This window comes from Stenella coeruleoalba (assembly GCF_951394435.1).
Source record: "Stenella coeruleoalba genome assembly, chromosome: 10".
NCBI classification, from domain to species: domain Eukaryota; kingdom Metazoa; phylum Chordata; class Mammalia; order Artiodactyla; family Delphinidae; genus Stenella; species Stenella coeruleoalba.
Window position 1 is genome coordinate 102,164,945 of NC_137156.1, and position 22,328 is coordinate 102,187,272.

Sequence of the window (22,328 nt, forward strand, 5' to 3'; positions counted from 1 at the left end):
ACATACAGTTCCAGAGGAATTTCAGATAAACAGTGCATCATGATTTGGCATTAAGTAGGTCCTGTGCAATATCTGGGAGATACTTATTCACCACTTCTCTGAAATTCCAATTTAACTGGGCATCCTACATCTTTACCGGGCAGCCCCAGACAAGAACAAAGTCTCAGGTTGGTGCTGCTGTGGTTTCAAAACATTAAAAATGTTTGCAGGGGATCTGTCTTTTAAACAAGGGGCAGCTACAGCCAAACACAGATTCTCAAGCAGCTGGGGATGACAGAAGGGATATAGACACTCAGGACCCTGTAGACACACCAGTTACAAGCCCGCGAGTCATCAGGACCACCTGGCCCGCCGGCCACCACCTCTGAGGGCGGTGCCGCTCCCAGCTTCTCCCAGAGGCCTGCCCAGATGGCTGCCCGCTGCCCCCACGTCCAGCCAGAGGGTGGTCACCGGCCAGCCGCCTGGCTGGCTGTCTGTGGAGTGTGTTTGGGGGCCCACATGGCACTTTTGAAATTAGTTGCTGTTATTAAAACATGGCGATGCTATTAATTTATAATTGATTTAATGTCATAACACTTAAAATCAGAACATTTTACACCTAAGTTGGATTCCCAACTTCTCTAGGAAAATCAGAAGCTGGGCCTGACGGCGGGGTATCACTGGTCCACGCTCACTCTCCAGCGGCATCACTGGGCTCCCCCGTTCCCCTCTATCCTCTGGAACCCTCCTGGGCCTCTCCTGTCTACACACAAAGGAGGGAGGCCCAGGGGAGGTAGGAGTTCCTGCTCCCCCTGGCCCAAAGCCACTGCCTGAACGGCCTGGTTTCCTGGGTTAGGACCTGTCTCTCCTGTAAGTGGCAGACACTGGGAATTGTGCCCCCTCCAAGGAGCCCGCTCCCACCCAGGTGGGCTCAAAGGTCAATCGTACCAGAATCCAGCGGCATCCCCACAGCCGCACAACCACGGGAGGGACGCTCGAGTTAATTACACTGTCTGAAGCCGGGACCTCCCAGAAGCAGAGCCTGAGATGGGGTTCTGAGCATGTGGTTTATTGGGAGAACCCCTGGGAGAAGGGAACGGGAAACAGGATGGCAAAGACGTGGTCTCAGCTGAAATCCGACACCAGCCTGCAACCGTGGTGGTGGGCGGGGGGGCTCTGCAATGTGACTGGCACCCCAGGGCTCATCCCACTCAGGGACATCAGTGGGTCATTGGCCAAGGCTGGCAGTGGGACGAAGCGGGGGGATCACCTCCTGGGCCCATGCGGGGAACCAATACCTGTTGGCCAAGGGCGTCTGAAGAAGCACGCAGGTGTGAGCCACTAGCGGCAGCTGGGGGACGAGTGCACCAGGAGGAGGAACCAGCCCGGGCACCAGCGGGGGCACAGGCTCTGCCACACACACACACACACCCCTGCAACAGCAGGTCAGAGAGTCTGCTCCTAGAAACGATCCCAAACCTAGCTTTAATTTCTAATCTGGGCTGAGATCACCCCAGGCTCAGAAAGGTAAGAAAGTAATGTACTAAAAACAGTATCTGCACACCGATGTTCATAGCAGCATTATTCACAGTGGCCCAAAGGCAGAGGTAACCCAAGTGTCCATCAACAGATGAGTGGATAAACAAAATGTGGTCTCTCTACACAACGGAATATTACTCAGCCTTAAAAAGGACGTTCTGGGACTTCCCTGGTGGTGCAGTGGTTAAGAATCCGCCTGCCAATTCAGGGGACACGGGTTCGAGCCCTGGTCCGGGAAGATCCCACATGCCGTGGAGCAACAAAGCCTGTGCGCCACAACTACTGAGCCTGTGCTCCAGAGCCCACGAGCCACAACTGCTGAGGCCGTATGCCACAACTACTGAAGCGTGCACGCCTAGAGCCCGTGCTCCGCAACAAGAGAAGCCACCGCAATGAGAAGCCCGTGCACCGCAACAAAGAGTAGCCCCCACTCGCTGCAACTAGAGAAAGCCTGTGCGCAGCAACAAAGACCCAACGCAGTCAAAAATAAATTAAAATTTCTAAAAAATGGCTAAGAGGGTCAATTTTGTATGTATTTTACTACAGTAAAAAGTAATAAAACGTGCACTGTGGAGCCAAGAGTGAGTAATCAAAGAGCAGAGAGCGGAAAGGAAAAACAGTGCTGCACTGAAGACCCAACAGGAAACAAGAGCTGCCCCTGAGACCTCCCCATCATGGTCAGCTTCCTGGCACCCAAGGCCAAAAGGGAAATTAGAGGATGACCTGGTGCTCCTTGTATGATAAGAGGAAGTCATCTAATTCACTGGGGAAAATAATAAACGTGTTCTTGGCACAGAAACTTAGGAGGGATTTTAGCTGTTGATCAGGTTCATATTAACTATCACTTCCTCGGCACCGACATGATGCCAAGCGCTGGCCTGAGAGCTTCTAGGGATGTTGATTTCATTTAACCATGCTCTGCAGATAAGGAAACTCAGGCCCAGACAGGATACACGACCTGCCCCCGGTCACACCATCAGTAAAAGGTGGTGCGCAGACACGAAGCCAGGTCTGCCTGGCCAGGGGAGCACAGCCAGAGGCCTTCAGTTTGTCGATATTCATTACACACCTGCTACCTGCCAGTCCCCACAGCAGGTACTGCGATGTGGCGGTGAACAAGGCCCAGAGAGGCCCTCCCCCCGTGTGGCCAACATCCTGGTGAAGAGAAGAGACAAAGAACAAGTAAGTAAGAAGATAGTAAGGAGGCTGTGAGGGACAGGGCCTGGGGCCCGCCCCTGGCAAGAGCGGGCAGAGAAGCCCTCACTGAGGAGGTGACACTTCGGCTGAGACTTGCCTGGCGCAGATGCGGTGGCCGTGCAAGGAACTGGGAAAGGCATCCCAGGCAGAGGTAATAGCATGGGCAAAGGCCCTGAGGCAGGAACCAGCCGGACCCACTGCGGCCGGCATTGCAAGGAACAAAGAAGGGAGCGGGAGGAGGTGAGGTGGGCAGCAAGAGGGAAAGAGGCGCGGGGCATGAAAATTAAGGAAGGAGACAAGGTCAGAAGAGGACACCGGTCAGTCAGTCACCCACGCCCAGGGCCCCAGAGAATGTAGCAAAGTGTCTTGACAGCGTGGACACTGTTCCAACGGGGCGGGGGCAGTGCACCAATGGGCCATAGCACGCTGGGAAGTCCTCAGGAAGGCGGAGGAAGATTCCAGCCCCAGGAAGCGCAGCGCTGGGTAACACCTTAACATCACGGAGGGAGTACGGCACCTGCGGTGGTGGTGGTGGGGGGGGAGATGGGGAAAAGACCGCGGAGGGGGAAGGGTGCTGGGGTTAGGGCAATGGGGGGCGGGTATACGCTGACTTCCATGTACTTTTTGTATGTTTTTATATGTATTTTTTCACAAGAGCAGAGACTTTTAAAAGAAAAGAGCCTATTATAATAGTCCAGAAAAAGGAAACAGAGCAGAGGCCAGAGACTTCTTGGCAGAAGAAATGGATAGGAGGGGAGGGATATGAAAAACAATCACAAATCACCGCAAGAAACGTGATCGAGCCTGGCTTCCACCGTTAAATACTTATTTTCCTTCATTTCCTCATGGGCAAAAATCTCAATAATCAATGCGATTGTTTGCAAAACGACAAGTCTGGCCTGGGGAGAGCGGGCAAGGCTGAGGGCACAGGGGGCTGGCCTGAGACCCCCAAGGGAGGGCTGGGGGGCTGGGTCCAGAGCACAGGGACACCGGGTCTCAGGCCAACCCTGGGTGCAAAGCGCTGACAGCAGTCAGGCCCAGGTGGAATGCACAGAGGGTGCTGGCGGCCCGTGTCCTCACGCTCATGGACCCCTGGGGACCCTCCATGGGTGAGCATAAAATCACTGGGAAAATCGTCCTTCCAGTACAACAGCGAGGTTTTGTTCCCTTCCCTTCCCCCTCTTAACTAATAAAGAAAAAATAAGTAAAATGAATAAAAAGCTCCTTAAACCCTGGGTGAGAAGTGACCCTGCATATGTAATCACTAATCTCATTATCAACATAAACAGGTGAAAAATTACACAGATGAATGTCCGTGACTTATAATCAACCTTTGAGAAAAGAAAATGTTGCTTTTGGCACAGGAGGGAGCGATATTTTCCTTCCCCACAAGTCATGACTCTGGAGAGAAGAAACACTCTTTGGGCAGAGTGATGAGAAACCGTCCTGCCCGTGGCCAAGGCTGAGCTCACTGCTCTCCCCAACTGCGTCCCCAATACCCTCCACCCGGCCCCAGACAGGCATCCAGCTTGCCCGTGGTCCTGCCTGCCGACGACGTCTCGTCTGATGTCCTCCCACCCTGCTCGAAATCCTGATGGTTCCCTACCACCTCTGGCCCTTGGGTAATCCACCCACGTCCACCAAAAGAGGAAAGTGTGAACAAAGCTTAGTAGTGGACATGGGGTGGTTTCTCATCACCCATCGCACATTCACCCTCCTTCCAAGAAGGGCCCCTGGATTTCATTCTGGGGTCCACACCACTCAACTGTCAGGCCAATCGGTGTTTCTCATTCCTCTCGCAACAATGCCTAACTCAAGGATGGACACGAGGCCAACCTGAGCCCGTGAGACCCAATTCAAGTGAGACATCAGGCAAATGGCCTCTTGTTCCCACTGTATCAGACAAGAGATGATTTAACCTTGAGGGTCCCTGAAGCCATCCTGTTGTCAGCCGGAGACCGTCTGAGTCTGGAGTCTACTCAAAAAATAAAAAGGGAAAAGGAAAAGCCAAGATAACAGAGTCACAGTGACAGCTGCTGAGTACCTAGATCCAGCCATACCTGAAGCTAACTGAAAAGCTGAACTTTGCAATGACAAAGTTGCTCAAGCAACTTTTTGCTCAAGCAACCATTTTGCTCAAGCTAACTTGGAACATGTTTTCTGTCACTTGCAACTTGCAACCAAGAGTCTTAACAGATATATGGGCTTATATATAAAAAAAAAAACGTTGCCTATCATTTTAGGGGTCTTACAGACGCCCTGGAACTCACTCATGGACCCCAGGTTGAATACCCTTGGACCAAGGATAAAGTGAAAACTCCTAAGGGTGGCATTCTAAGTCCTTCACCATCTAGCTCCCACCTATCTTTCCCTCCCACCTTTTCTTTCCATTTCCCTCCGTCGCCCTCCATACACCCAATTCCCGCTAACCTCGAAGACTCTGGTTCCCAACTCCTGATCTTGGTTTGTGTCATTATCCCAAACCAGGGTGCCCTCCCTCCTGAATCTCTCCACACCCAAACCCTACCCCCTACCTTAAGGCCAAGCCCCAAGGGCAGGTGGATGGATGGATGGATGGATGGATGGGTACATGGATGAGTGGACAGATGAGTGGGTGGGTATATCACGTGGAAGACAGATGGAGGAGAAAGTGCCAGCGGATGGTTAAGTGAACTGGTAGGCAGATGGGTCGTTGATCGTTGATGAAGTGAACTGGTAGGTGGATGGATCGTTGATGAAGAGATGGTTGGGTGTCAGATGGATGGTGGTCCCATCATGGATAAATGGTGAGTGAATGGATGGCAGATGGAGGACAGATGGATGGGAAGGTGGAAAAGTGGCTGGATGAGTAACCAGCCTGTGGATAAATGTCTAATAGATGGGCAGGTGGGTGGGTGGAACGATGGGTGACGAGATGGAGGAGGCGTGGATGGGAAGGTGGGTTAATGGTGGGTGCATCAGCACGGGGACAAAGGGCTGAAGGACGGCTGGCCGACTGGGCGGGTAATGGACAAGCGGATGCACGGATGGCGGGTGGGCCAGCGGATGGTGAGCGGAGCGAGGCCAGCTCTCCTGATGCGCCATCAGTGCTCTTCCCAGCCTCCCTGGAACACCCAGAGCAAGGGCAACGGCTCTCCTGCAGGCCAGCATCTCAGACGATCCTTGCACCGCGGTGAGCAGCGGGAAAAGCACAGGCCCAGGGAGAGTCAGACTGGCCTGCGCTCACAGCCCAGCGGAGCCGCCACGTGCTGTCTGACCACGGAGCAGAGGCTCCGGCTCTCTGAGCCTCACCTTGCCCATCTGTTCAATGAGAAGCATCACGTTCCCCTCGCAGGGTGCTGTGGGATGAACTTTAAAAGCATCTACAGAGGCCAACCCAAGACAGGGTACAGTCAGAGCGGACGATAATTCCCACCCTATTAAAAACTTGTTCCAACATCTAGAAAAAGGAAGGTGGGTCCTCCTGCCATTTTATGCGACTAGGAAAGTCCTGATACCAAAAGCAGACGTGGTACTCCAAGAGGAAGGTAGTGGCCAGTCTCACTTAGGAATCTAGCTGCCAAGCCCTAAGTCACATAGCAGGAAGTCGACCCCAGCAGCATATTACAGGGATATAACACATTGTGTCCAAACAGGGTTTACCTCAGGAACGCAAACGTAGTGCAATACCAGCAAGTCAATGCCATTCACTAGAAGACCAATCTACGTGGTCAGTTCAGCAGATGCTAGTCAACAAGCGTCAACGTTCTGTGACTAAGAGCTCGGGGAAGAGCAAGCGTCTCCTGGTGAAGGGGATCATCTACCAGGTCCCTACGGGAGGGGCCCCTCCTCCGCACCAGGCACCGAGAATGGGTTCACCCATCACCCCCCTCACAGAATAAACTGGTCTTTGGGGGATTTAATTCTTCCCCTGAAAGGAAGACAAAGGTGGGAGATAAACTTTGGGGTCCAACCCTCCTCCAGAGCCTCCCAAACCCTGGCACGGCCCCTTCTCACGCCTTCTCCAGATCCTGGATTTGAGTCCAGGGCTCCGTCTACACTAAGAAACCACTCCAGGAGGTGAGGGAGTCCCCAGAGCGGGGCCCGGACCCCGTCCTCACCCTACCTCTGAGCTCACGCAGACCGTCTCCTGCGTTCTCTTTTCCTTCTCCTTTGGATACAAGATGTGTTTTCAAGGGAAGCTGAAAGACCAAGGGTCCCTGCGTGAGAGGTGCGTGTACATGCGGGTCCGCGTGAGCACCGGGGGACCGGGGGTCGGGGGCGGGGGGGGAGTTTGGGTGCGTAAGTGCATCTGTGTGTATGTGAAACCTAAGTCTGTGTGAGTGTGGGCAGGTGTGTGCACGTGAGGTGTGTTTAGGCATGTATGTGTGTGTGAGTGTGTGTGAGAGTGAGCCTGCGTGTGCACGCACGTGCATGCTGGGCCGCCCTTACCTGGTGGGTCCTGTCCCTTCTCCAGCCCCAGCAGGGGCAGGGGGTCCCTAGTCCCCGAAGCCCCTGACCTTGCCCTTCTGCCCAGATCACGCTGCTTCCTAGAACCCAGGACTTGCCTCCTGCTGCCGCCGGGTTCACAGCTGCACTGGAGCCCGTCAGCGCCTAAGGCATCACGGGTCCTGTCCAGCCTCAGCGCAGGCAGCCCTGCCAACACCCCCTCAGCGAGGCTCACGCAGCGCCCTGCGAGGCGCACTCTGCTACCACCTCCTCTCTAACCAGACGGGATGCTCACTGGGGCTGAGGCTGGCAGGTTCCCTCCCACGCTAGGAGCTGACATCTCACATGGATGAGACTGAGGCAGGGACCCTGCTCTCCTGCTCAGCCCTGACCCGGGGTCTGGCCCACATGGGCACTCAGATGCTTTTGGTGGGTGGCAGGGTGGGGTTGGGTGGACTGATTAATTTGTACGGCCCCAGCACAGGGCTGACACAGGACACGAGATGAGTTATAAACGTGAGTGTCACCAACACTCAACCCCGTAGGGCCTTCAAAGACGGAGAAAAACTTGCCTAAGGCCCCCTGGCAAGTCAGGGGCTGAGCTGGGAGCCTCACGGCGTGACCACCGCTGTCCACCCTTCAGACAGAAGCCCCATCTCACGTGTCCTCTGAGCCTCACAGAGTGCTCAGCCAGGGAAGCTCTGCAGCTCTCTCGCGCCTTTGCCAGGCCAGCGCCCCTATTCATTCGCATGGCCCTGAAATTTAGGAATTTCTCAAGGCTGCCAGCAGGGCAGCTGGTGCGCAGCCAACCGCGGCGTCTAGCCCAGGCTGTGGCATGACCGTAGGGCCCCCAACGCCATCAGCCGCCCCAGCCGGAGCAGAGATGGGCAGCAAGTGGGATCAAGCCCTGGGCCCCAGAGGTCAGGGTTCGAATGTGAACCCAGCTCCCCCCAGACTGCCGGGCGGCTCAGAGCACATGACCCCGGAACAGACACACTCCCATCTGCTCATGGGCCCAATCACAATGGCCTCCCAGCAACACGGGGAGGACTCAAGGAGGGGACGTAAAGACCCCAGCACCTCACCGGGCAAACAACAGGCATTCAATACACAGTCAGTATAAAAAATAAATGACCTGCCCTAGGTCCTCTAAATCTTTCACAGCTCCTCAAGTCTGCCCATTCCTTTGTTCCCTCTGCCAGGCACACCCTTCTGTCCCTGAGCAAACTCCTGTTCATCCCTAAAAACCCAGCTCAGTACTCCCTCTTCAGGGAAACCTTTCCTCAGAGTTCATGGCTGCCTCTTTTGACCTCCCTGCGTTCTGTACATGGAGTTCCCGACCACTTGGACTTAAGTATGGCTGGGCTGGAGACCAGGACCCCGCAGTGCCAACCCCAACCTCCAACTCCCCATTCTAACAGGAACTACCCCAGGTGGTGAAGAGCTGCCTCTGCTCACACTGGGACATCCTCACGTTCCCTCAGGATGGGTCCACCACGTGAAATGCGGACGGGGAAGGAAATGTGGGGGCCGTTTATGGAAAGCAGGCTGGCGATGCTGTGCGGCTCTCTGCCCCCTCCTCCTGGTAAGAGAACCCCAACTCTCCCACTCTTCAGGCTACGTGGCCCACAGAATGGCCAATCAGAGGCTCCTTCCTCCTTCACAATGACTGGTGAGGGATGGTCCTGTAACCCAGTTGCGCGGGCCCACGGTGAAGCCCCTGGGCCGAAGGGAGGGAGCCTGGAGCTGCTGGGCCACCCGACTGCCACATGGCAGAGCCCGCCTGAGAATAACCAACATGGAGGATGGAGACAGAGCCCTCACAGCATCTCTAGAGCCCACACATACAGCCAAGCCTGAAGGCAGCCATTGTACATTTTAGTCCCATGACATTTTTGCTAAAGTCGTACTTTCTATCACTCCTGACAGCTGTGATGAGGAAGCAAGAGTAGCAACTGTGCTGTATGTGTCACTGACCAGATTCCTAGAACATCTGAGTCTCTGGAGTTACTGAACTTTGTTCCTGCAGTGGACACCTCCTGGGGTGGCAGCCGGTTTCATTCAATGCTCATCCTTAGGGACCAGCTGGAGCTGCAGTCACTGTCAGGACTAAGTGACCCCACCCCTAGCCACAGCCGACTGACTGGCCCAGAGTGGAGGTTTGCCCAAGCTGGGCCAATCAGAGCTCTCCCCCAACAAACTGGGCCCATCAGAGTTCTTCACCCTCAGCTCAGCCAATCAGAGCTCCCCCACCCCAAACTGGGCCAATCAGAGCTCTTCCCCAGGATTTTGAACTGGAACTAGAAGAAAACACAGACCAACTCTGGTGGCAAGAAACTGTGAGTTGAGGGTGGGCACATTTAAGTCATTTTGAGAGAATCATCCAGACTCACAGAGAAAAGCAGAGACAAAAAAGATGGGGCGTGAGGCAGCCTTGGTGGCATGGAGTCCCCAGCCCTGCACTGACCATGCAGGGACCCCCTCAGACACAGATAAGCCTACATGAGGGAGACCCTCTCCCACAGCGACGGGAAGGCCTCTCCTGACGCCAGGAGCAGGGAGAGCACTATGGGGGTCTGAGCCCAGGTCGTGGTGGGCTACCTGGCCATGTGCTCAGGCTCCACCATCCCTGTGGGACCCCCCGGGGTCTGAGGCCAAGGAAGGGTCACTCCTCCCACCCCACGCATGGGAAGCCACAGCCACATCGAGGGGGTGTATCTGGGTCAGGCATGTCCTTCCTTGGGGACAGGCACGGGATGTCACCACAACCTTTCCATCCCCAGCAATCCCTTAAACGATTCTCGCTCACTTTTGAGAGTGTAAGGTCAGGCACTCAGAAAACACATTAGGGGACTCGTGGTGCAGTGGTTGGGAGTCCGCCTGCCAATGCAGGGGACACGCGTTCGAGCCCTGGTCCGGGAAGTCCCCACCTGCCGCAGAGCAACTGAGCCCATGTGCCACAGCTACTGAGCCTGCGCTCTAGAGACCGTGAGCCACAACTACTGAGCCCGTGTGCCACAACTACTGAGCCCGTGCGCCTAGAGCCGGTGCTCCACAACAAGAGAAGCCACCGCAATGAGAAGCCTGTGCACCGCAACGAAGAGCAGCCCCCGCTCGCCGCAGCTAGAGAAAGCTCGCGTGCAGCAACGAACACCCAACACAGCCAAAAATAAATAAATAAATAAATAGAATTTTAAAAAAGAAAACACGTTAGGTGGGGGGGTGGTACAAGGACTGGGGCAAACTTTCCTCCACGCCAGGTCCCGTGGCTAAGTAGGGCCTGACCGGCCGTTACTGTGGTGTCAGTGGTGTGACCCAAAAGAAGTAACATTAATGACTGCTCAGCTGGGTGCAGAACTTTACAGTTTACAAGGCACCCTCCCATCTGGCCAGGCCTAGTTCCCCACCTCCTCCCTGGACTGGGCCCAGCCTCACCTTGCCAGGCGCCATCGCCCCCTTTTCCCGGCACTGGAGCCCTGGCCCTGAGCTCCAGCCTGTCCCCCACTAGCATGGACCCCAGGCCACAGGACGGCCCAGGCTAAGCTGCCTTCACCCTCCAGGGCTCTGCCCAGGCAGCCAGAAGGGCACAGAGCTGGGGTGTAGGGGACACCATAGCCCCCACGTGGGAATGGGGACCAGCCGCTACCTGAGAACCAGGAACTTGGTCTCAGAGAAGACATCTCCGTTGGAGGGACAGCAGCCTCCTCTCACGGCCCCGCCCAGGAGGAAACGTGCCAAGGGGGGGCCCAGAAAGCAGGAAGGGATCCCCAGAAGATGCAAGGTGTGTAATGACCAGCTAGAGGGTCCTCTCCCAGTCGGGCTAGAGATGACCTCTCGGGGTGAGGTGAGACCTCAGGGAGAAGGCAGCAGTACCAGCGGCCCCGCGATGTGTAATCATCCCCCTTTATCCTCTTACGCAGTCAGGACGGCAGAGAACTCTGTGTGGAGCGAACACCTCCCTGACCCTTGCCAACCTTCCTTCGTGGCACAGAGGAGGTAGGCGCACCGGGCGTAAGGCCGGCAGAGGCTGGGAACAGCAGGGGCTGGGATTCAGTCCTGCACTGGGGCTGTCATCTTTGTTCTCACGGGTATTGCTGATTTAGAGCGAGTGATCCTGATTCTATCTACAGTTGTGGAAAACGGCCTCCTTTCAGTATAAGTGTAAGTAAAACAGGGGAGGAACTATTTAAAATCTATTAACTATAATGTAAAGGCACAGGAGGTGGGGGCGATCCAGCACAAAACGTGACGGCATTGTGCTAATGGTTGCTTGAGCACAAGCAGAAGCCAACATGCCCTGGCTTTTTTTTTTTTTTTTTTTTTTTGCCAAGAAAGGGCACAAGACCCCCTATGCAGTGCCCGTGTTCGGACAACACTTGAATTCATCTGCTCTGAGGATATGCAGGGGGTCAGATGAGGGCGCTCGGCCAGCACTGAACCCCCGGGAGGATGGCTAATCTCTCAGCTCCCGAGGCCTCGGAAAGTTGACGTGGAAACCAGAATGAAGCATGGTGGTCTTGAAAGAGAACATGTGTGTGCGTGTGTGTGTTTACAGGCGCCTGTGTGTGTTTCAGGTCAAGGAGGGTACCGTGTGGTTGTGCACGTGTGTCAAGACCACTGTGGGGAGACTCTAAGAACAGAATTTTCTGGAGCGCCGAAAGCTCACTTGGTGATCGCAGACACAGCTGGATGAGAGACCCAGGCTGAGGCAGGATGAACTCTGGGAGGCTCAACAATGGGTGAGCCCGGAGCACAAGGCCCAGGGCCAGCCCTGATGCAGACGATGGCATATCAGTGATCACGGAGAAGGGGGGCGTGACCCTCGACAGAACCGAGCTAACACGTGTTAACTAAGCACTGCATATGTGCCAAGAGCCGCGCTGGGGGCTTTCCACAGGACCCTCCCAGGCGGGCACCGCCACCAGGCCCATGCTACAGATGGAGAAGCCAAGGCCCCCGTCATCTGGGCCCAGGCAGGCGCTTCCCTGGCCTGGCGAGGTCCTCACCCCACCATCACCCAGCCCCTCAGAACCCTTTTCCCACGCTTCAGGCCATTCCCGGGCACCAAATGACAGCAGAACCAGGAGGGCTGTCCCCAGTGCGCAGATGAGGAAACTGAGGCCCTGGGAGGTGAGATGGCCTGAGGCCAGCAGGGTCTGCTTGAAGACAAAAGCCTCCCGTGGCCGCCGGCGGCCATCCACTCCCAGGCACATGGGTTCCTGCGGCCCCCACCCTCTTGGCCTCGCGGAGGCTCTCGACGCTCCCCCCACCCCCCGGCCGCACCCGCGCCCCCAGCAGACAGGCAGGCAGGCGCACCACTTCTTCACCAACACTGACCCGGGCGGGGTCGCCGTGGCCGCCCACATTATAGCCCCCACACACCGAAAAGCCAGGCTCCCCACCCTCGAGGAAGGAAATAACCTTTCCCCAAACCAGCACTTTCTCTGCAATAATCTCCGTATATGAGAAGACAGAGGTGTTTTTGCAACGTTTCCAAATTCCAACAACACTGAGGACAATGGGGCAAAATGACGCATGGCTTGACCCCAGAGGGGCCCCAGGAAGGGACCGGCCCAAAGGAGAGGAATTAGTGGTGCGTACGTGCCACAGTACCCCATAAGCCAGGGCGGCCAGCCCGGGGCAGGACCTCGAGGTGGACAGACCTAGCTCCCGCCCAGCCCCTCCTCCTCACTTGCTGTGCGGCTGCAGTCAGGCCCACCCCCTCCGAGCCTGTTTCCCTGCCGTCACCGCTCAAGCCTCCTGCCTGCCAGCTTGCCCCTCCACTCCCCCCCACACACCTGGGCTGCCAGAGGGCCCCTCCAGCACTCTGGCCATGCCCCTCCCCTGCTCAAAAACACCCCGAGGCTGCCCATCTGCCACCCTCAGAGCAGGACATGAGGTCCTCCATGTCTGGTCCAGTGCACGGGGCCAGCCTTCCTTCCCCACTCCTCCAACCCACCTTCCACTGTCCACCCCTCAACCTTCACATCACAGCGCCAGTATCACCCCCTCCAGGGAGCCCTCCCTCACCATGCCTAGGCTCCCAGAGCCTCTGTGCTCTCCTCCAGGACAGCCGTGACTGAAGCATTTCAGAATTGCCTACATGGGTCTCTGGGGCCCTCGGGAGGGGCAGGGAGGGACCATGGGCCGGCCCACACCAGAGGCTATTTTGAGTGCTGTGTGCAAGGAGAGGGACCAAGGCCCCTGATGTGGAAGGAACCCCGAGTCCAGCCAGCCTCTCCCAGCTGCTCCCACACAACCCCTGCCCAGGGTTGCCCACCCTTGAGGAGGGAGGCTGCAACTCCACTCCCACTGCCCCACAAGGCCCGGATGGAGGCCCCAGGCTGCTGCTACCCTCCAGGCTGCTACCCTCCCAGCAGCTGGGGCGGGGAGTGGAGGGAGCCTGAAAATCCCAGGAAGACCTCACCCCTCCCCGAACTGAAACCTCACCACACCCAAGATAAAACTGAAAGCCCTCCTGCACCCCCAGATCTGACCACCCTCCTTGCTCACAGGGGTCCTGTCCTCCAGCTGCTCCAGGTCATTTGCACGTGCTGTGCCCTCTGCCTGAGTGTCCGTACTCCACGGGCCTCCTCCGACGCCCTACCTAAAGCAGCCCCACCCCCACCCTGGTCTCAGCCGGCTCCGTCTGCTTTTTAGCCCAGGCGCACACGGCCAGCTCTGACAGAAAGCAAGCTCTGTGGGGGCAGTGGAGGTCGTATTGGTACTGCTTTATCCCAAGAACAGTGACCAGCACCCTGGTAGGTATCACTTACTTCCTCCTTCCAACAACCCTAAGAGAGGGGTTATGACACCCATTTGACAGATGAGGAAACTGAGGCTCAGAAAAGGTCACTGGCCCGAAGGAAGCATGGCCTGTGAGTGGCAGAGGTGGGATCTGAGCCTGGCAGGTGTCCAAAGCGGGGACTTCCCTGTGCCCAGCTGCCACCTGCACAGACCCCCGGGGGACTGGACCTGTCGCTAAGCTCCGGTCCGGCTGGGAGGCGGGCTGTGGAAACAGGCTGAGGATGGGACGCTAACTGCTGTGGTGCCCACCCCAGGAAAAGCCAGCAGTCAAGTCGGCAGAAGGAAACACCCACAGGAAAAGGGGAAAGACAAAAAGGGGGCATTTTTTCTTTTGTCCGATTGCCAAACTGTGCAAAAGAGTGACTTTGTTCCCATCTAATTTTAATCACAGTGGAAACCTTTGTATACCACGCCAGAAAGAAGTCAGTGTGTTCTACAACAAGGTCAGTAAAGGGAACTTAAAACCCATCCTTAAACACTGCACTTAAAACCCACAAATGAACAGTCACCCACCAACTGCCCAACTGCTTTTGAATTTAATGTAATATTGGAACAGGCAATACAGTGGTACGGCTCAAAATCCAGAAAATATAAGAAGGCACACAACGGGAGTGTCCCCTCACCTGGCACCCTTGTCCCCCACCTGCACACGCCCTGCAGGTAACCACAGGTAACCACTGCAACCCCGCAGGGCTTCCTCTCAGTGTTTGCCTATGAGCCTATAAGCAAACGTGGATTTACGTCTTATTTGACACAAGAGGCAGCGTATTTTACACACCATTCAGCACCTCGTTTTCCTCTCAACAGATCTTAAAGATCAGAGCCGCCTCATTTTTTACAGCTGCATAATATCCCATTGTATGGCTGCACCAACATCTCTTTGACCAGCGCATATCACCCTGGATCTCAAGTGTCTGTCCACAGCCCTGCTTCCCCACCTACCTGTGGCTTGTCAAGGTTGAGACCTGCCCTCCGGCACAGGGCCCGGGACAGGGCCTCCGCACTCCTGCCAACATCCTCACTGCGGAGGCCTACAACCTCTAGATCCTGCAGCTGGGGAGGGTGTCTTAAAATGGGAATCACATCTCATTGCTCCCTGGAGAGAAACTTCTCCGAAGCTTTCAAATGTCCTGCCCCACCCCTCTCCTCCTCCCCCCTCCCCTCGCCCACCCGCTCCTGCCTCCTCCCTTCCTGTCCCTCGCACACACCAAGCCAGGCCCCACCGAAAGTCCTTTCTTTGCACCAGCTGTACCCTCTGCCCACACCCTCCCATCTCAGCTCAGAGATCCCCTTCTCAGAGGGCCCCGCTCTCCCGCCTGGACTGGGTTGCCCACTGCGAGCTAGAACTCCATCCCAGGGCAGGGCCTTCAGCTGGTGGGGAGGCGGGTGCTCAGAGCTCAAGAAGCCAGAGAGGGGATACACCACCTACCTCCTAGGCAACAGACCCCCAGTTCCCATCCCCAACACCCACTTCAGTACTGTGAGCCCCAGAAAGTGGTCAGACAGCACCCACTTTACAGAAGGGAAGACTGAGGCTCACTGACGGGAGGGAGAGACCCCCTGCACCACCTGTGTGGCCAGGCCCAGCACCTTCCTCCCCAGCAGGAACGAAAACCTCCAGGAGGTACACGGATGAGGCCAGGGGCTGCCCACCATCCCCAAGTCCCGTGTGCCGCCGACAGGGCTGGTCCTCCTTCACTCAGTCAACAAACTTCCAGGAGGACACACATCACAGGGACATTCAGATCCCATGAATTCAGCCGCATAACGTGGTAAACAGAGACAGCAGAGAGTCACAGGAACCAGGACGTAAAATAATTCAGCAGCTGCCCCACCCCACGCCACCCAGCAAGAGGCCACCAAGGAGCGCGCGCGCGGGAGCTGGGCCTGTCCCTCGGCCCGCGTCCCTCCCTGCAGAGCGCCTCCTCCACCAAGGCCAGCCAGGGAGTGAAGGAAAAAATGCTCCCACCCACAGCCCCACGTGCAAGGCAAACACAGAATTCTGACGCCCAACAGGACACACCATGGTCCCCCTGAGGCCCTGCAGGGACTTGGGGTCTTCACCACACTGGTCTTGGGGTCACAGTCACCCGAGAGCAGAGCAGGAAAGTGTGCTGGGCTTTCAGGCCAATCAAATGGAACCGTGGTGGTCCTCTAGGTCATGTGAGACTGTCACCTTAGGCCCTGAATTGAGCTCCACCCTGAACCCTGCTGAGAAGGCAGCTTCACTGCCCTCAGTCCTTCTACAAGCGTTCATTAAGCACCTACTGCCTGTCAGGTGTGAACGTGGTTTGGGGAATTTGCCCAGGGTCAATGAGACCAAGTCCCTCCCCTCGTGGACTCACTGAAAGGCTGGCAAAGAGCTTGGTTTTAGAGTCAGAAAAACCTAGGCTGAAATCCCAGCTGTGCCCTTTGTTTGCTGGGAGACCCTTCCTGGGCCTCAGTCTCCCCAACTTTCAAAAGGGGCAAGACTGCGACCTTGCAGGATCATGGCTGGGATCTGGGGAGAAAAGCGAAGGACACGGCCTGGCTCTGAGATCCCTGCCTCCCTCCCACAGGGACCCCAGCGCCCACCCCCAGAGCCCCGCAGACAGTGCCGGCCACCATCACAAAGAGGCCCCGCGCTCCAGGTCCCCTCATGGCTCCCACCACTAAGGCCACACGAGGCTCACCAGCCATGGGCGAGGGGACTACCCTAGGTCCACTCCGGGGTGGGCACTGCTGCAAAAACGGCCCAGTTTACACAGCAGGCACAGCCGACACAGAGGTCTACGCAGGCCGGGTGGGAACTGTGGCCAGATGGTCTCCTGCCCCAGCCCAGGGGCAGCAGAAAAGCAGCACTAGCGAAGGGCACCTCGCAGAGATGTGGGTCCTGAGCTGCAGACCCTGTGATTTTTCAGAAGACGGAAATCCGTACTTTTATGTGAAAGCTGCCAATTTGTAAATGCTGGCAGCTAATTAACTTTTTAAAAATAATAACAACAGGGTAAGAGCCAAACAAAACATGCACAGCCAGCTGCGGTAGGGGCTGGCAAGTTTGCGCCTGCAGGAGGTAACAGCCTTACACTTCATCCCTCCCCGGCCCAACCCTCTTAACACGGGCGGGCGGGCGCTGGACGCCAAGAGGCGAGGGTGGAGGCAGTAGTTCCCGGGCCCTCCCTTCCTCCTGGCGGGGATCGTCGCCCCCATTTGCACGTGGGGAAGGTGAGGCTCAGAGCCCCAGTGATTCGGCCACAAACTCGTGCCAGGACGAGGCATCAGGGCTTTCTCAGGCAGCGCCCTGGACCGGCACCCTTACTCAAGGGGCTCTGGATGACGAACATCACCCCAATTTTCCTTCCATTTCTGGCCCGTCACGGCGACACCTGCTGGCTTGGACCCGCCCAAGTGATGGTCACAAACCGAGGTGGGGTGAGACCTTGTGACAGCAAAGGGAGGGAGGGCACCCCTGCAGGGAGAGTGGGAAGGGGGAGAGGATGCAGGGGGGCAGGGGCTGATGAGGAATGGGGAGGTCCCCGGAGTCGGGGCCACCCCTGCCTACTGAGCCCCCTGCCTGTGCTCCCCACACCCTAAGGGAGCCTCAGCCCAGAGCTTCCCCCAGCCCGACTCGGGGCCCATCCGGCTCAGGACGGCACGGAGGGCTGTGCTCGCCCAGGGGAGAGGGCCGGGGTCCGCTGGACTCTTAAGTTGTTGGCGTGTACGACTGTGTGTGCAAGAGTCACGGTGGGGGGGGAGGGGGTCTGTCTGCCGCCCCAGGGATGTGAGAGACACGTGTGTGACACATGTGAGACATATGTGTGTGTGACAGACACGCGCGTGTGTTAACGAGGCACACGCGTTTCACAGACGGCGGGCTGACAGAGGCGTGCGTGTCTGGGAGACGCCCGTGTGCCAGGCACGTGTGTGTGAAGCCTGCGTGCGCAAGAGCGACGTGTGACAGATGAGTGTGAGGGGCCGGGCGTGCGTGAGAGCGAAAGGGTCTGGAGGGGGGATGCGGGACGGAGACGCGGGGCCGCCCCGCGGAGCCTGAGGAACTTCTGCCGCCTGCGATGGGCGGACGCGAGGGGGAGGAGAGCGCGCGGCGGCGGCGGTGCCCGACCGAGGGCCCAGTTCCCTCCCGGGACGATGACCCGGGTTCGGGACTTGCGGGGCGGGGTGGGGGAGCGCGGAAGAGGGAGGGGGTGGCGGGACCCGGGCGGGTGGGGGCCCTCCGCCACCTCGCGAGCCGCCGGGCGCCGGCCAGGGTGTCGCATCCGCCCGCCGGGGCGCCGTCCCCACGGCCGGCCCGGGGGCGTGGAGCCCGCAGCGCGTGCCGAGGTCCGCGTGCACTCACCGCGCTGCGCTCCGCTCGTCCCGCGGCGGGCGCGTCTGTCCACTAGTCCGTCTGCCCCGCCGTCGGCGCGTCTAAAGCTCGGGAGTCCGGCGGCGGCGCGGGGCGGCGCGAGGCGGGGCGGGGCGGGTCGAGGGGCGGGCTGAGCCGGCGCCGGGCCCCCTGCCCGCCCTGCCCCCTCCACCTCCGGGGCGGGGTCTCCGCCGCGGCCGGGGAGGGGGCCGAGCCGGCGCCGACGCTCCTCGCCCAGCCGCGCACCCGGGGCCGGACTTGGCCGCGCCGCGCGTGCGCCCCGAGCCCCGTTCCCCCGTGGCGCGCCCCCCTCGCCGCACCCCCTCGTCGCCGCGTCTGAACGCGGAGTCCCAGCCCCCGCCCTGCTGCCCGCAGCGTTCTTTGGCCCGGAACCTCAGCCAGCCTGGGCCTCAGTGTCCCCGCCGGGAAGATGGGCCCGGCCACCTCGGGCAAGTTGGGAGGGCCTGCGAGGCTTAGAAGTAACACTGGCTGGAGGGAGGCCCAGCTTGGCCGCCTCCCATCCCCTGCTGCCTGCCCTGGGCGCCCCCACACCCCTTCCCCCCCCAACCCCGGCCTGCTGGCACCGGGTCCCAGCCTCCAGCCTAGGTTTGTCCTTTCCCTAACCTCCACATCTGCCTGTGGCCACTGTGTGACCTCAACCAAGGCCCTTGACCTCTCTGAGCCCAGCCTCCTCATCTCTTGGGCAGATTAACCCTGGGCTGCTGGTGGGGAGCCATGGAGAACCCCATGTCGTGCCCTCAGCACAGGGCCCAACAGGCAGTGAACAGTCCAGGCTCTCAGCTCAAAACGTTAAGTACCGTAACTCTCCCCCCCAGAGCAGAGGCAGGATGGGTCATCGTCGGCTCCCCACTCACCAGGTTTGGCAGCCTTGGAGCCTGTGCCTGGTAAGAGGACCTACAGGGAACAGGCTACCTCCCAGATGCTTTCTGCAGGCCAAGGGCTCAAAACCCCATCCCAAAACCCACGCAAGCAAAATCAGGCCCTGGCAGATCAGGGCAAACATTTGGCACCAGAGCAGACCTGGTGAAAGGGGGACTGGCCCCAAACCCACTGGGCCCTGCAGGCCCGGACTCTGGCACAGGGACCCACACCCTGGTCCCTTCCCAGAGAGAGTCGGGATCCCGGAAGTCTGTCCTTCCATCTCTGTCTCTCTCTGCCACCTTCTGTCTCTTCTTAATGTAGTAAAATTCACATAGTGTAAAATTCACCTTTGAAAGTGTACAATTCAGCGGCATTTAGAGCATTCACAACTTTTTCTCTTGTTATCTCTTAGCCACTCCTTCTCGATCTCTCTTTGCTGCTGTGAATCGACGTCTCTCTGTAGCTCTCCGTGTCCCCTTCAGATGGCCCATGTCTCCGTGTCTCTCTGGATCGTCTCACTCTTCACCCACCCTGTCTCTCCTGCTCTGGGTCTCCCTCTGGGTCTCCATCTCAGTTTTGACAGCAGTCTGTCTCTCTGTCTTACTCTGTCCTTGGTCTCTGCATTTCCCTCCGACTCTGTCCTTAGTCTCTGTGTCTCTCGCAGTCCTGGGGCCACATTCTCCAGGACCTGAGGCCTAGCCCAGGACCTCTGGGAGCTCCGTCCATCCCTGCCAGGAGACAGATGGCCCAGCGGCTGCCACCTCACATCAGAGCAGCAGCCGTGGACCGAGAGTGTGCCCCACCCCCATGCCGGGGGCCTCCGGAGCCCAGGACTGGGGTGAGGCAGCAAAGAGCAAAAGCAACGAGCGGGGAAGCCACCTGCCTGGGGTCACACAGCTGGGAGGCGGTAAAGCCAGAAAGCGCCCAGGGGCTCAGACAGGGCTGGCCGCGGAGGAGCCACAAATGAGACGGAGGGGCAAAGCCTGCACTGAGAGCCTGGGGCCAGGCTACCCCGGCTTTCTGTGTAGCCATGCCAGGCCCTTCCTCTCTGGGCCATTTTCCCCACTGGAGCTTGTTCTCCCTTGGGGCCTCTGCACTTGCTGTTCCCTCTGCCTAGAATGCCCTTCCCCCAGGTCCCCATGACTGGCTCACCTTTGATTAGATACAGGTGCAATGTCACCACCCCAGAGAGCCCTCCCTAAGACGCCAGCAGAGATAGCAACTGCCCCTCCCTCGGTCACTCTTTCCCCTCTCTACACCTCAGAGGACTTGTCACTAGCGGCCTTTGTAAAATTCATTTATAAGTGACTGTAGGTAAGATAGCCTGGTAAAAACTCCACCAAGCTGTGTGACCTTGGGCAAGTTGCTTGACGTCCCTGGGTCTTGATTGCCTCAACTGTAAAATGAGCTGAACGATATCAGGGCCAATCTGGTGGGATTGTTAAGAAGATTAACGGAACTGAAATCCAAGAGTACTTTGAACAGGGCTTGGTCCCAGGGGCGAGCTCAGTAGCATCTGATGATTGAGTGAGTGGTAGATTGAATCCTTCCTTCCGTCATTACTTGCGGAAGGCACCAGGCCTTGCCTCGCGTGAGCCTGGGCGACTCTCTGCCCTCCAATGCGCTCCCTTCCTGCCCCAGGTGTCCGAGCGGAGGTTTGGCCTCCCCTCAGCCCGCCCCCAAGGCCTGGCCAGCTTTCAGGAGAGAAAGTGAGATACTTCCCTGTTATCTGAGCTGGAGATGCACTAAGGCAGCCGCCCCCTCGGAGCCCTGCCAGGGCTGTTATCGCAGACGGAGTGCACATCACCCACCAGGAATTTGGGGCCCGGGGCTCAGGCGAGACACGGTTGGAGGGAGTTCCAGGCCGATAAGGCCAAGACAGAGTGCTCAGAGTGGGCAGCCGAGTTACATCGGTGACATCTGGGCAGCCTCCCGGGCATCGAGGCGCCAGGGCTGGCGGGTGCGGGGCCCACCTGCACCCCCGGCCAGCCCGGGTGGAGCGGAGGAGGCCCGCCGGGCTTCCTGGGTCTGCATCCTCGCTGGGTAGCCAGGAGGAGGTTACTGTGCCTCTCCTGGCATCTGAGAAATGAGAGTGACAATAATAATAGCCCACACAGCAGTAGCGTAGGGTTTACACGCATGGGCCCTGTAGCCACGTGGCTGGTTTAAAGCCACGTGCCCCTGTGTGACGTTCACGGTGGCTTTAGCCCTCTGCCCTCAGTGGCCTCGTCCACACAATATTTCCTGTCTCCTGTGATTGCTTTGGAGATGCTTAGAGCAGGTCTGGCAGGTGATGAGCCCTCAGTTAAGTGCTTGCTGTTCCTAACGGCACACGACCTAGACCAGCTCGAGCCAGCATGGCGCCCCCGTCTCCCTGCACACCTGGGTGCCGGCAGCGTGGGGGCAGCTGGCTCCTTGGATGCTGGGCCTGACCCCCCTGCCAGGACCTGGCCTGCTGCTGCTTCTGGGGGCCAAGGGACCCCCCTTTGTCCAGGGGTGAGCTCTGCACTGGGCCGGCTCCGTCATCGCTCTGGCCTCACATTCAGCATCCGATGTAGCCACCATGACTGGGCAGCACGGAAAGGGAGTGTCTGGGCCCAGCCAGACTCGAGAATATTCCGTAACTACAGAATACACATTCAGAGCGGATGGGCAGTGATTTTCGCACAGAGGCGCTCCTCACCCAGGGTGGCAGACTTCTGCCCAACAAGCCCCAGGGCAGCGCCACCCAGACCTCAGCTGTAGGACAAATCCGTCCTCTAGAATCACCCGGGGGCGTCTACACCCAGAACGGGGGGAGCTGAGTCTCCGAAGGATGCAGCTGGGCATCAGTATTTTTTAAGCCCCAGGTGCCCGGAGATGCTGCCAAGTGTAGAAAGCACAGGCTCCCTCTACCCTTCTTCCAACTGTGTCCCTCCCACCTGGAGCCCACGATGCCTCATGCCAGGCCCTGGCATCCCCTGCTCAGACGGCCCTGAGTCCCAGGGTCTGTGTTGGCCCTGCCCCCAGGTGTGGGCCGCGGTAGACACCCCCCAGGCCCAAGGGGTGGCCGAGGGCAGCGGCTGGCAGGTGGCGTGAACGGAGCTCAGATCTGTGGGCACACAGGCAGTCCTGGGAACGCAATTCAGGTCCTCTCTGGTCTGGACTCCACCCA

The 22,328-nt window shown here is 58.2% G+C and overlaps 1 protein-coding gene across 2 annotated transcripts in view; it reads right to left on the reverse strand.

The window, feature by feature from the left end:
- The window catches only part of FBLN2 (fibulin 2), a 75,108-nt gene extending 56,350 nt beyond the window's left edge, over positions 1-18,758 (reverse strand). For both annotated transcript variants that reach the window (XM_079934254.1, XM_079934253.1), the window contains exon 1: positions 18,284-18,758. The gene's annotated coding sequence lies outside the window, so the exon portion shown is untranslated. The remainder of the gene's footprint in view (positions 1-18,283) is intronic.
- Between the last annotated feature and the right edge of the window lie 3,570 nt (positions 18,759-22,328).